The 12155-nt window shown below is 38.2% G+C and overlaps 1 long non-coding RNA gene across 2 annotated transcripts in view; it reads left to right on the top strand.

Annotated features, from left to right (window-relative positions):
• Positions 1-12155, top strand: part of LOC106781877 (uncharacterized) — a 179153-nt gene that overhangs the window by 143896 nt on the left and 23102 nt on the right. For both annotated transcript variants that reach the window (XR_011427828.1, XR_011427829.1), the window contains 2 exons: positions 6943-7053; positions 10980-11109. This is a non-coding gene — a long non-coding RNA (uncharacterized lncRNA). The remainder of the gene's footprint in view (positions 1-6942; positions 7054-10979; positions 11110-12155) is intronic.

The raw sequence follows: 12155 nt of genomic DNA, 5'->3' as shown, positions 1-12155 counted from the left end.
CATATAAGGAAAAATATTCTCTCATAATGGTTAGTTGAATGTATAGAAGTTAGTGAACATACAACTCTTTTTTTATCATCCTTTAATGCAATGGCCTTTTGCGTGAATAAATGCCAAGAATATGAGGCACACGATAAAGGATCCCAACGATGCAAATCTGTGCAGGCAGCAGCTGAGGTGAGACACGGTTAAAAGCAAAGCAACTGATTAACCTAGACTGGTTTGTAGCTTGGATGGAATTAGATGAATGTTGGAATAAAACAAACTCTTATTTTCACCAGGTCATGTTTATGGTCATTTCAGAATCTGGAATTTTCAGGAATAATATTTTTCCCATTTACCTTTCCTTATTTTCTTTGCTCTAGTAACTTCCTTTGAACTTTCTCACAGAAGTCTCAATTTTCCACACAGTTTATTATTTTTGTGAGAAACAAAGATCCAAAGAATAAGGTGAGAAGATTCAGATACAGGTTTGTAAAGCAGTAATTTCCATTCCGAAAGACAGGGTAAATCTGGGGCTGGAGGAGGGGGGTGAGAAAGCTACTCACCCTGGGGAGGAGGGAGCAGATACAACATGATTCCCAATGATACGAGGAAAAGGAAGGAATCTTTTTCATTGCATAGATCCAGGGGCAGAGTGGAAAGAACTTGGGACCAAAACGCTGAAATTCAATGAAGTTGAACCAAATAGTTAAAATGTTTGAGTTCATGCTTGGATGAGGGTGTGTCCCTGGGGCCTGGTATGACAGTGGTAGAAAAATCTAGTGAGAGAACTCTAAAGATAGTGAACGTTTCCATTAGTGTGTAGAACTGCCCAGAACTCTTTCATTCTAAGAACTTGGAGGGTTCAATAAATATTTAGCAGACATCTTTCATGCTCTGTTATTCTTCCTGCTTTTGCTCATCTGAGCTATAAAACCAGCCGTAACTTGGTGGCAAGTGGGATTGTCACCTATTAATAAACTCTATTATTTTTCTAGATACAGGGAAATAGAAAATGACCATACAAAAGATATCCTTTAATGATATAAAGAGTGTGTATTTAATAGAAAGCAAAATGAGGCTTGTAAAAGACAAGATTTCCTGAGAAACGTTACTAGAGCTATACATGCTAATTGAATTTTTTATGGAACGAAATAATGATGAGCAAAACAACCATCCTGTCTTATAAACAGACTAGGGAAAGGGAAAAACAAAGGCTTACACCTGGAACTGTGTGTGATGGCATACTACTATTACCGAAACTTTATATTTTCACTAAATTCAAATGGAACTCTGACAACAGTTATGAAACTCCTGCAATTCGTGGCATGCCGTGGGAACTATAGACTCACTGAAGATTCAGTCAAGTCTTCAGGAAAACACTCCTGTCATTTAGTTATCAAAAAGACCAGAGTTTGAGGCAATACACTTTGCCATTAGAGGGAAACACGTTAGAGCGATAGAGAACAGGACTTTTTACCATAGGTAAAAAAAGTTTAATAAGTAATAACAATTTGAGTTGACATAGTGTTTTTGTTTTTAAGATACTTCTACTTTTAATAGCTCATTTGATAGGTGACAGAGCAGTGTAGTATAAATGATGGCAGGGTTTTGAATCCCAGCTCTATCACTTACTTGGCCTTGATAAAATTATGTAAAATCTTCTGAACATCATTTTCTCTCCCTGTAAAGTTGGAATATGAAATTGAGCACAGAATTACAATGAGGATTCAATGGAATGGTTTATGTTATGTGCTTAGTACAGAGTGTGATGTTAAGTCTTCAATAAATGTCAGATTTATTGTCATCCTAGTCATCATCATCATCATCATCATCATCATCATTATTGAGATATTATGGAGATTATAGTATATAAAAAATATAACATCCCTGGCATCTAGTGGTACTTCAAAACAGTAAAAATTTTATCTGCACAATACGTATCTTTATTTGTGATCAATAAATTCCAGTGGATAGATAACCTTACCCTAGTTTGCAATTGGGAAAACTAAGAAAAAGCAAATTACTTCTCAAAAGCCATAGAGCATGGTTTAGGAGTGGGGGCTGTAGAGCCATGTTAGCTGGGTTTAATCCCTGAGTGAATCACTGTGTGACTTTGGGAAAGTTACTTAGCCTTTCTGTGCTTCAATTTTCATCATCTCTAAAGTGAGATTAATATTAATGACTCCCTCTTAGCATTATTGCAAACAAGGAGCCTGTGCTTTTGATCACTGTGGCAGAGTGTTTACTGTTCACCCAATATTTACTGTTCACCAAATATCTGTGTGCTCGCCTGCATTTCACAGACCATTGCAGTTAGGCTATATGGCTATTTCTGACCAGCTGTAAGACCATTGTCACTTCTGGGCCTAAGAATTTAAGAACCAGTGGGAGACTCTCCCTCTCTCTCTTCCCCATCTCTCTTCCAGATATAATCTGGAAATTGCATGTTGATGTGGCAGGTTCAAAGATCAAAACAGCCTGGATCACTGAGTCACTGCACGCAGCACAGCTACCTTGGAAAGTCACCTGACCAGCATTAGAATTCCTCTGGGCAAGAAATAAGTCTTTGTTATAACTCACTGAGATTTTTGGTTTACTTTTTTATCACAGCATATCCTAGACTGCCGTGACTATACGATCATCATAATAGTTCCAGACCTAAAGCTCACCTATAGTATGCGTACTGGGAGCTCAGAGTAATGAGAGAAATATCTTTGAATGAATTACAGTCCTAAGGTTATTGAAAAGATGAGGAAAAGTTCTATTTCCCTCCTCTCTTCTTCATATTTGACACTAGCCCAAAATTCTTCCCAGGCATGGCTGACTGAAATTGCTGGCTGTAGTGTTGAATGCAGTTAACAATGTGGCATCAATAATTTTGAGTCAATTTCCCCTCGTCATTCCCTTACTCACAAAGCAGAGATTAAAGATTATCTAAGACATTTCAGCAGCCAAAAGGAGGTGGTTCAGCTTGGTAGAAGGGAAAGGAGATCTATGTACAAATTAGATATGGTTATTCAATTCCATAAAATGGTCCTTGATTAGTTTCAGAACTCAAGTAATTACGGTGCCTTGTACACAATAGTACTCAATAAATGTTTGATGCTGACAGTGATGATGTTGGGAGTGCATTGTCCAAAACCACTTAGGAATCTGGAAATACCAGAGCTTCTTAGAAAATAAGAATAAAAACAATTAATTAAAATGTTTATTGGACATAAGAGCATTCATTATGTTATTCATTAAGATTTAAAACTCTATTATTCTTTGATTTTAATCTAGGTTTTCCAACTTCATAAGAAATTTTCTGTTTGTCAAGGGACCATGTTAAAAAACTAAGAATAGGATCTAAGGAGCCCAAAGAACATTACATTATGTTTTGCAGAAGACTCACAATGCAAATTTCTGACTGCCTTTCTTGAATTCTGACAAAACATTCCATTTGGCAGTCTCCAAAAAAGAATAAACAGAATAATATCTCAGAGATTCTGGAGTCTAGCACAAGTGCAAGCAAATGCACAGTAGAGTTTACAAGAGCAGAGCTCTCTTCTGGCAGAACATAGTGGAGTGTATGACAACATGAATCTGTGGTTCCAGTAAGTAGGAACAGCCCAGCTTTAAGGGGGGAAGTTCAGGGGGATTCCTGGATGCCTCCTTTGTTTTATACTAAGGGGGTCCACAAGACTCCAATCATCTGCTGACTTATTAACCAAATATGTGAACTACAAGAATAAAGAATAAAAAAGGCACTAGGAATTTAAAAAACTGCCTCAGGTAAATCATGAAAACTGGTACACAGCAAACAGCTATCATTTTCTAATGAGCATTCTCCGTTCTAAAATTGAGCAAAGAGATCCCTCCCCCCGAAAACAAAACATAAAGAACTACGTGGATTATGAAGATTCACTTATCTACCCCCTAAAACATGTCCTTAAACTGTAGTTTAGCTTCATTTGATACAATTTCCTAAATCTCTTATGGATGATACAGTTTCATTATGCAAATGGTTTCGTTGAAGTATTTATTTTATGAAGCAGCCAGAGGCTAAAATTCCCCACTGAGTCTCATTCTTTAGGTTCCCAAAGAGACTCTCTTTCCATGAAATATCAGGCCATGAAAGACTGTTTTGGCTGTGATTTGTATGAGATGGAAGCTGAGTATGGAATAAATATTCAATAAGGGGTCCACAGGGAACCAGCATAGCTCTAACCATGTATCTATTGATCCACAGGACTCAGCATTATCTAACTGATCATTGAACTGGTTTCCTAAATGAGGAGTCTGTTGTTAGAATGACAAATGGGTGTTTTGGCCATAGCCAACATCAATTTGAATACTTTGCAGCCATCTCTACCAGAAACCTGTTAAAAGTTCACTTAAACTATACTTTCCAGGGGCCAGATAGTGAGGGACATTACTTAGCCAACAAATGTGGCTTTCTGGTGTCAGCAATTGACTCTCCACATAGAGGGGTCAGAGAACATAAAGGCAAGTGGGTGCAGTCTGACATTAATATATTGGTTATTTTTTGTTATGTGTATCAGTTTACCAGGGGATTAGGAGAAATCTGCAACTATGTATCTGACACAGACTATATTTTATATGTTAAATACTGCAAATCAGCTGTTAACAACCACTGATTTATTACTCTTTTATGCACTCTCTGCTAAGCCAGCGCAATGGGTACCTTGGCAGTCCCTCTCATTAGTGTTCCGTAATAGAGTATTTATGATGCTACTGTTGACTCATGGAGATATATTTTACTTCTCCGCATAGCAAGTTACAATGCAAGATAGAACTAAGTTTCACGACGGGGAATTAAAAAAAAAAGGTTTGGTTGTGATTACAGTAATATAATCACTGCATACAGGAAGTAAGCGATACCAGACTAGGAAGTTCTTAAGCCTAGAGAAAAATGCAAGTAAGAGTGTATGTTAGAATGTTTCCTCAATCTAATTGATGAAAGACAGAAAGTTTCTGACACTCAGAAACATGGTTAAGTAGGACTTTATAGGGTAGCTGTCTTAGAATACTGAATGAAGAGAATTCCTAAACGTTTTTCCAGTTATGCGTTCTTTTTCTTCTAGGAAAATGGCATTGTAAATTTATGATTTCACGGATACCATGGGTCATCTTTTTGTTTTCTGCAATATTTTTATGAAAAATATCACTAGGACGGGTTAAAATTATTTTTATTTTGAAAAACTCAGAGTTTTAATTTAAAACTCTACTATTCTTTCTGCGATGATTCGCCCAGCTTGATCTGCTTCGCTAGGCCAGTTCTGCAGCGTCATGCACCATTACGTTCCATTTGGTTGAAATGGAATCATCTACCTCATTTGCGTATAACGTTTAAATCACCACTTGTGATGGAAATGTTAGTTTGGCATATGCCCTTCTTAGTCATACCAGAACTGCAAAATAATGCTGAAAGGAAGATATGCTACATCATGGTTAATAATAAAATTTCATATACAGATGTAAGTCATTATTTGGGATGTTATTGTCCTGTTATTCCTGAAGTTCTTGTCTTAACGTTATCTTTACAAGTTAGAGAATACTGCTGTATTCCCATTTATCAATAAAGAAACTGCGATATAAAGAAGTTCGAGACCTGTGAGAGCTTCTGGCCAAGTTGGACAGTGGTTGATTTAAATTTCTTAAAATCAAGTTCTTTGCTAGTTGCACGGGGAAGACTACATTGAACTGTCTCACAACTTCACTATACATCTATTGTTTTACAGTTGAAATGCACTACATGAGAGCATTTGGGACTTCCCCATCACTGCTATTAGTTAGAGTTAATAAATGCAAATGTATCATATGCTTCTCAGGCCACACCCAACATTGGATCATGCCACTTTTTCACGAACAGTATTTCCCTGGCTCTTGTCCCTCCTCCATAAGGAGACTGCCGCTCCCCTTGCTTTCTCTCTCATATCTCAGGGAGTGGAGGGAGGGGGGTTCTCATGTAGGTTTCTGAATACTGCTCTCAACTACCTCCTGATTATGCTTGATTCTCCTTCTCTCCTCCTCCAGCGCTCATCGTTGTTGTTTGTGATGAACTCTATGACTCCCTCACATTCCCCCACCCTCCCACTCCCGTGTTACTCCCAGTGGCCCAAGTTGGTGGCCTTTGAAGTCATGCTTTCTCAGGTCCTTCAGTACAAAGCTCCTCATTGTGCCAAAGGCCTCATGAGGTGCAAAACTGCAAATGCTGTTAATGATGACAATGCTCTGGGACCCTTGAACAGTTTCTTATCAGAGAAGAACCCCTCTCCCTACCACTTTTAAGTTGCACCATGGTTAACAATGTGGGTTTTGGAGGTTGAGTGACTGGGTTCAAATCCCAGCTTTCCTACTTACTTACCATGTGACCTTAGACAAATTTCTTAACCTCTCTATGTTGCAATTTACTTAAAGTGTTGTAAATGAAAACAATAAGTATCTGATAAGGTTGTTGAGAGGATTCAGTAATTTAAAATATACTTGGAACAGTACACGGCACATGGTAGACACTCTAAATGTCAGCTTACTTGGCTAAGTGCCAAATCAGTGGCACTTTGTGTTACAAAGCTTCCAGGTGATGTTTATGCAAATAGTTCTTTCCATTTTTACTTTTAGTGGCCCCATTTTCACGTCAATGCCCAGTTTCCATCAAGAATCTCTGGGGTCTGGACCAAAAGACCATCTGAGTGAGATGGTCTTCCTTCTGCTTTGCTCTTAGCCCCAGCATATTCAGACAATGATATTCAACAGAACTTGCTTCTTTTGGATTCATTTTTCTCAGAGGCTACTCATTCCCCTACACAAATCATCTCCTAGTGAAAGGGAACCAAGTAGACTTAAACACACGTCTGAATTCTAAGGTGAGCAAGCTTTGGCTTAGGCTGGGAAACTTGTTCCATAGAGAAAGTTTCAGAAGAATGATTCCTTTTAATTGCAATACTTTTACAGGACAGATTTTCCCAGGGAACGTTTACTCTGGGTACAGCAAGGCCTCATGTACCTTCAGCCAGAAGTTTCATGGACTCAAGCTTTGAGGAATCACCTGTTTCAACTAGGCAGGTACAATAGAATATAAATGTTTAGAGAAAGGCAATTTCTTGTCACTCTTCTCCTTTGCCCATCTTCTACCGTACTTATTTCATATTTCATATGTAGATAAGCCATGGTAACATTATTCAACTTAGAAGAACTTATCTCATAAAAATTGCATAAACTTTTAGCAAAGCTCCTTCCTGTTAGCTAGCCTAATTTACAACATTGTCCATTCAGTAAGAAAATGTACTCTCACGCTTTAAATCAATGTGTATGAAACCCATTATGTCCGATACTCTCTACTGATAATTTCCTTTTTACTAAACTCTGCAGGTCTTGCTTTGTAAGGGAGCTGACATTTAACTGCTCTCCCACTGGTGGCATGGTCAACAACTATGCTACAATTCAGCTCTCCAAATCAGAATGGCTCCCTGATTAGAATACTCAGAAAACGCTGGCCATTCACATACTTTTCAGAGAATTTACCCTTGCTCATGTAACCTCTTCAGAGCATATTCTCTTTTGAGAACAACGGCATCATCTGTGGACTTTTACCAACATCTGAATTCACATGTGATGTTTTGGGTCCCTTGCAGCTTGAGCTTACTTCTTTAGGCTTCCTGTCACTTGCCTTTGTGCCCTGTACTTGCACCAGCCTGAACAATTTGCAGTTAATGGAGAGTGTCCTGCATTTTAATGGCGCTGAGCCTTTGCACACACTTCTTTCTCCCTCTGTGATGCCCTCTGTCTCTCCTTCACCTTCCTTGCCTGATTTACTTCCACTGATCCGTCAAATCTCATTTTAGTTATCAGCTCTTCAGAGCCAGCCAGCCTGCATTTAGTACTGACACCGTGCGCTCTTCAGACCCCATCACAGAATGTGTGACCTTGTGATATAAAGTTACTTTCTTCTCTTTCCCACCAGAAGGTGAACTTCTCAAGGACAGAAATGGGATCTTTTACATATATTCCCAGTGGCCAGCACTAGGTTTAGCACATAGTGGCTGCTCAATAAATATTTGAAGAAAAAAATAGAGAGAAAGAAAGAATTAATTAATAGAGCTGCTAGTGATTGTATCAGCAAAAGAATGAATTTTGGCTTTTGCTAATTAGCAAACATTTAATTATGAAGATGTGAGAGAAAATAGAATAAAAGTAGATAAAGTTTGTTGAGATCTATACATGTTGGAATATGTGGGAAGATATGATCAAAAAGATGACTTATATATACTATTTGTTTCTTTAGATATAATTTTCCTCTCTAAGTTTATAGAAGTACTAATTAACATTAGTAGAGTAATTCTTTTTTTTTTTACTGTATTTTAGTCTGGATAACAACCTTACAGCCTATGCAGATGGAGAAATTTGATGTCGTGTAAATTAAAAGTCTTGCCCAAGGTCACAAAGTCATAAGTGGTGGAGTCAAAATCCAAACCCAGGTCTTCTGGATCCAAACATCAGGCCATGTGGCCTCCTTTGTATGAGAACAATAAAAATGATATTTAGGTCCAAAATTTGCTCTACTAAAGAGGAGATTTGTAAAATGATGCATAATAAACAAGGCTGCTCTAAAGAACATGAGCTCTGAAGACTCCATGTCCATGGTACAAATTTCTGGACAGCCATTTATGAGCTGGATAGCCTTGGTCGGAAGCCAGCTTCTAGCATCACTTTCTTCTTGTTAAATTTACAGATATTAGTACCTGTCCCGAGCAGTTTTATTATGAGGATGAGAGATAATATGTACAAAATTCCTAGCATATAGTAGGTACTCTAAAAAATGTTATTATTCTTTCTGTAGTTGGTGCCTTCAAAAGGTAGCTGCATAGCTTCTCATTGCATGAGGACAGGAACATAGAGGTGCAAACTCATTAATACTGAATATTGTGTAAAAGTATATGAGAAATGCTCATGTAAATTAAGAATATTGTTTTCATCCTGTTGCATCTTTTTGTCCTTCTTCTTGGGCAAAGTACATTTCACATTTTGGAGTTCACTAGTTTGTACAAATAGAAAAAACCTTTCCAGTATGTGAATGCTTGATGACACAACAAAGGGAACTTCACAAGTAAATTTATTACTGTACATTTGCAGGTAATGTAAGCAAAGAGATTATTATTTGGCATCCTTTGAATTGCTAAAGCAGATGAAAACACATGATAATTTGCAGAGCTATTGAAAAGATCTTCAACGTAGAGTTGCATGAGCCTCGATGTTGGCAACCCCCTAGTGCGGATACAATACCCCGTTATGTTTGAAAAATTGGCAAGTTCAGGGCAGCAAATTCCTGCATACTTTGAGGCTGCCTTGTTGATTTCCTTTCAACTCAAACCCAAGTCAGGCCAAGCTCCTCCATTGCAGAACAACAATGTGGCAACCAGGAATGAATTGTTCCCCACCCTTTATCCCCATTCCCTCCCTTCAGACAAATCATCCAGCCCAGATTTCAAAGAAATCCCAGAGAGCCATGCTTGCTGTTATACCTCCAGGACTCCAGCCAGCACAAATCAAGAAAATGGTTTCCAGGTGCAGACTGCCCTCACCCTCTTCCCCCCGCACTTTAAAATCTGGGGATTGCTCCAAGCTTCAATCTGGAGATGGACGGTAGGGAGAACAGGAGGGTAACCTTAGGATTCAAAAGCCCACAGAAAATTGTGTTGCCTTTTTCATTTTAGTGGAATCGTGTCCATTCTCCAAAACATATCGCACAACCCAGCATGATTAATTCCATCTCTTTTGATAAGCTTCAGTCCCCAAATAACTAGGATACATTATCTGAACTACAGGAGCCCTACGGAGTGAGGCTTCACAAAGGTAGTTCTAATCCAATGCTGTTACTGGCTCCCAGTCACTGGCTCCATTTTCACACAAAGCTGTAATTGGTGGACAAATTGCCTACTTTTCACAATAGTCCTGGATTTTCTAAATTCAAGTAATAGCAGACAATTATTGATAAACAAAACAGTGAAGGGAAACTTTTTCAGGAATCTTTTCTAGACATAATATTCATAGTAGCATAACAATTGGTAGTGACAGTGTTGAGAGACTACTGTTGGCTCTGTTCTTCTTTTAGTTTTAACCATAGTAATTTCTCCTATACCCAGATACTGGGATATTCATCAATGTGAACAGTCTGGACCTTTAGTCATGTGGTTTTCTGTACTCATATATAGAATAATCTTTTACAGTCAAAATATAAAATCTTTAGATTCTATGCTATAACTATAATTCAATCTTCTCTATCTCTACAGAGTCTAAACATTTTAAAGCAAATAATTTTTTCTATTATGTCATTATTACATAAGTATTATGCACTGTGCATGATGAGATTTAAGACTTGTCGAGAAAGAAAATATATCCCCTTATCTCTAAACTTGTGACACATACAGGACATGTTTCAAATATCAAAGTCAAGAGTTTTTCTTTTTGCTCACCCCATCAACTCTTCAAAATCATGCAGATTATAATTTGCTTTATTTTTAGAACTTGACCATTTTGCATGGTTTGTTTTTCCTCCTGAAATTCCTATTTTTATTATTATGCTATTTTTTCCTGGGCTATTTTGTTCCTATGCTATTGCTTTGTTTTTTTTTTTCTTGTTGAGAAAAGAAACATATGCTTTCTAAAATACATTAATAAGATGTTCAGCTTCCCTGTCAAATAATTTGTTGCGTTTGAATCCATTAAAATCTTTTTAAATATATTCAGCTTAGAGCCCTCTGAATTTCTATTTTACTTTGGACTTCGTGTCAGAAACTGCCAGTGCTTGCCAATATTCATGTTCTCCTCCTCTTCGGCATGGAGCTGTTACATTTCCAGGTTCCTTATAGTTAGAAGGACAACACGACAGAGTTGTTGCTAATAGAACAGAGACAGAAATGTGCACACTTCTAGGATTGGTGTACAAACATCTCCTATGTGTATTCCTTTCTTTTTCCACCAACTGAATGGAGGATTCCAGAAGAATCTGAAGACCTGGGGGAGAAAAAAGCCACAGGATAGAAGAATCCTGGGTGCTTGAGTGACAGAGAAGAACACACATCTCACACACTGATCCAAACTGGAATGTGATATGAGTAGGAGGTAAGGATATATTGTGCTGAGCCACTGGGATTTGGGGACTGCTTATTAGAGCATTTAACCTACCCCCAACTACTGCAAAAGTGGGTAGCTTGAAGTGGACTGTTGCAGAAATGCAAAACTTAAAATACGTGGCTTAATGGTTGGCTGGCAGATTGGAAGAAATCAAACTGAAGGCTGGAACCCTATGGAGACCTGCTATACAGAGGGACTGTTATGGTAAACTGTAATTTATGATCACTTTGTAGGACACCATATGCCAGCTGAGCCTGAAACTCTCAGGAAGTGGTTGGGAAGAGTCAGAGGTATTACAAGAATGAGATGAGTTTAGATAAGAATTGGCTAGTTTGCAAGTCGAAATGAAAGGAAACAGAATCCAGAAATTGAATACCATGAAGAAATGGAAAAGCCAACTGTTTTCTAGAATACAAACTGCAGGAAATAAGATTGAAAGAGTCTTTAATCCACTATGGCTCATTAGGATTCAGGTGTTACCTTCCCACTCAAGCTTGATGGCCCCAGGGTAGCCAAGAAATCAAAGCTTGAAAATTATGTCTAGGAATGAACTTTGGGTTTATTGCATTACTAGTGTCTGAAAATGACTGATAACAAATAGATCAATAGTTTACATAGTTTTGAAGGAATTTTATTGCCAAAGACACTGCAAACCCTATGGGAGAGACTATTAACCTCCTAAGATAGTGGTTCTTATATAGGGGCAATTTTGCCTCCTACGGGACATTTGGAAATGTCTGAAGACACTTTTGATTGTCACGACTGGGAGAATGCTACTGGCATCTAGTGAGTAGAGGCCAGGAATGCTGCTAAATGTACTACAATGCACAGGATACCTCCACACAACAAAGAATTATGCAGCCGCCAAAATCTCAATAATTCCCAGGTTGAGAAACCTTGTTCTAAAACAACCCTCAGATGCCCAAACTTGCATGATGAGGAAGTGAGCTGCCAAAGCTGAGTGTCTGATGAGGGGCATAGACCCAACACCCACTCCAGAGGAGTCCACTGAGGATAACTGACAAAGTAAAACC

The sequence above is a fragment of the Equus caballus genome, chromosome 17, assembly GCF_041296265.1.
Source record: "Equus caballus isolate H_3958 breed thoroughbred chromosome 17, TB-T2T, whole genome shotgun sequence".
NCBI classification, from domain to species: Eukaryota; Metazoa; Chordata; class Mammalia; order Perissodactyla; family Equidae; genus Equus; species Equus caballus.
Note: the sequence above shows the minus strand (reverse complement) of the source record. Positions and strands in the feature narration are given on the sequence as shown.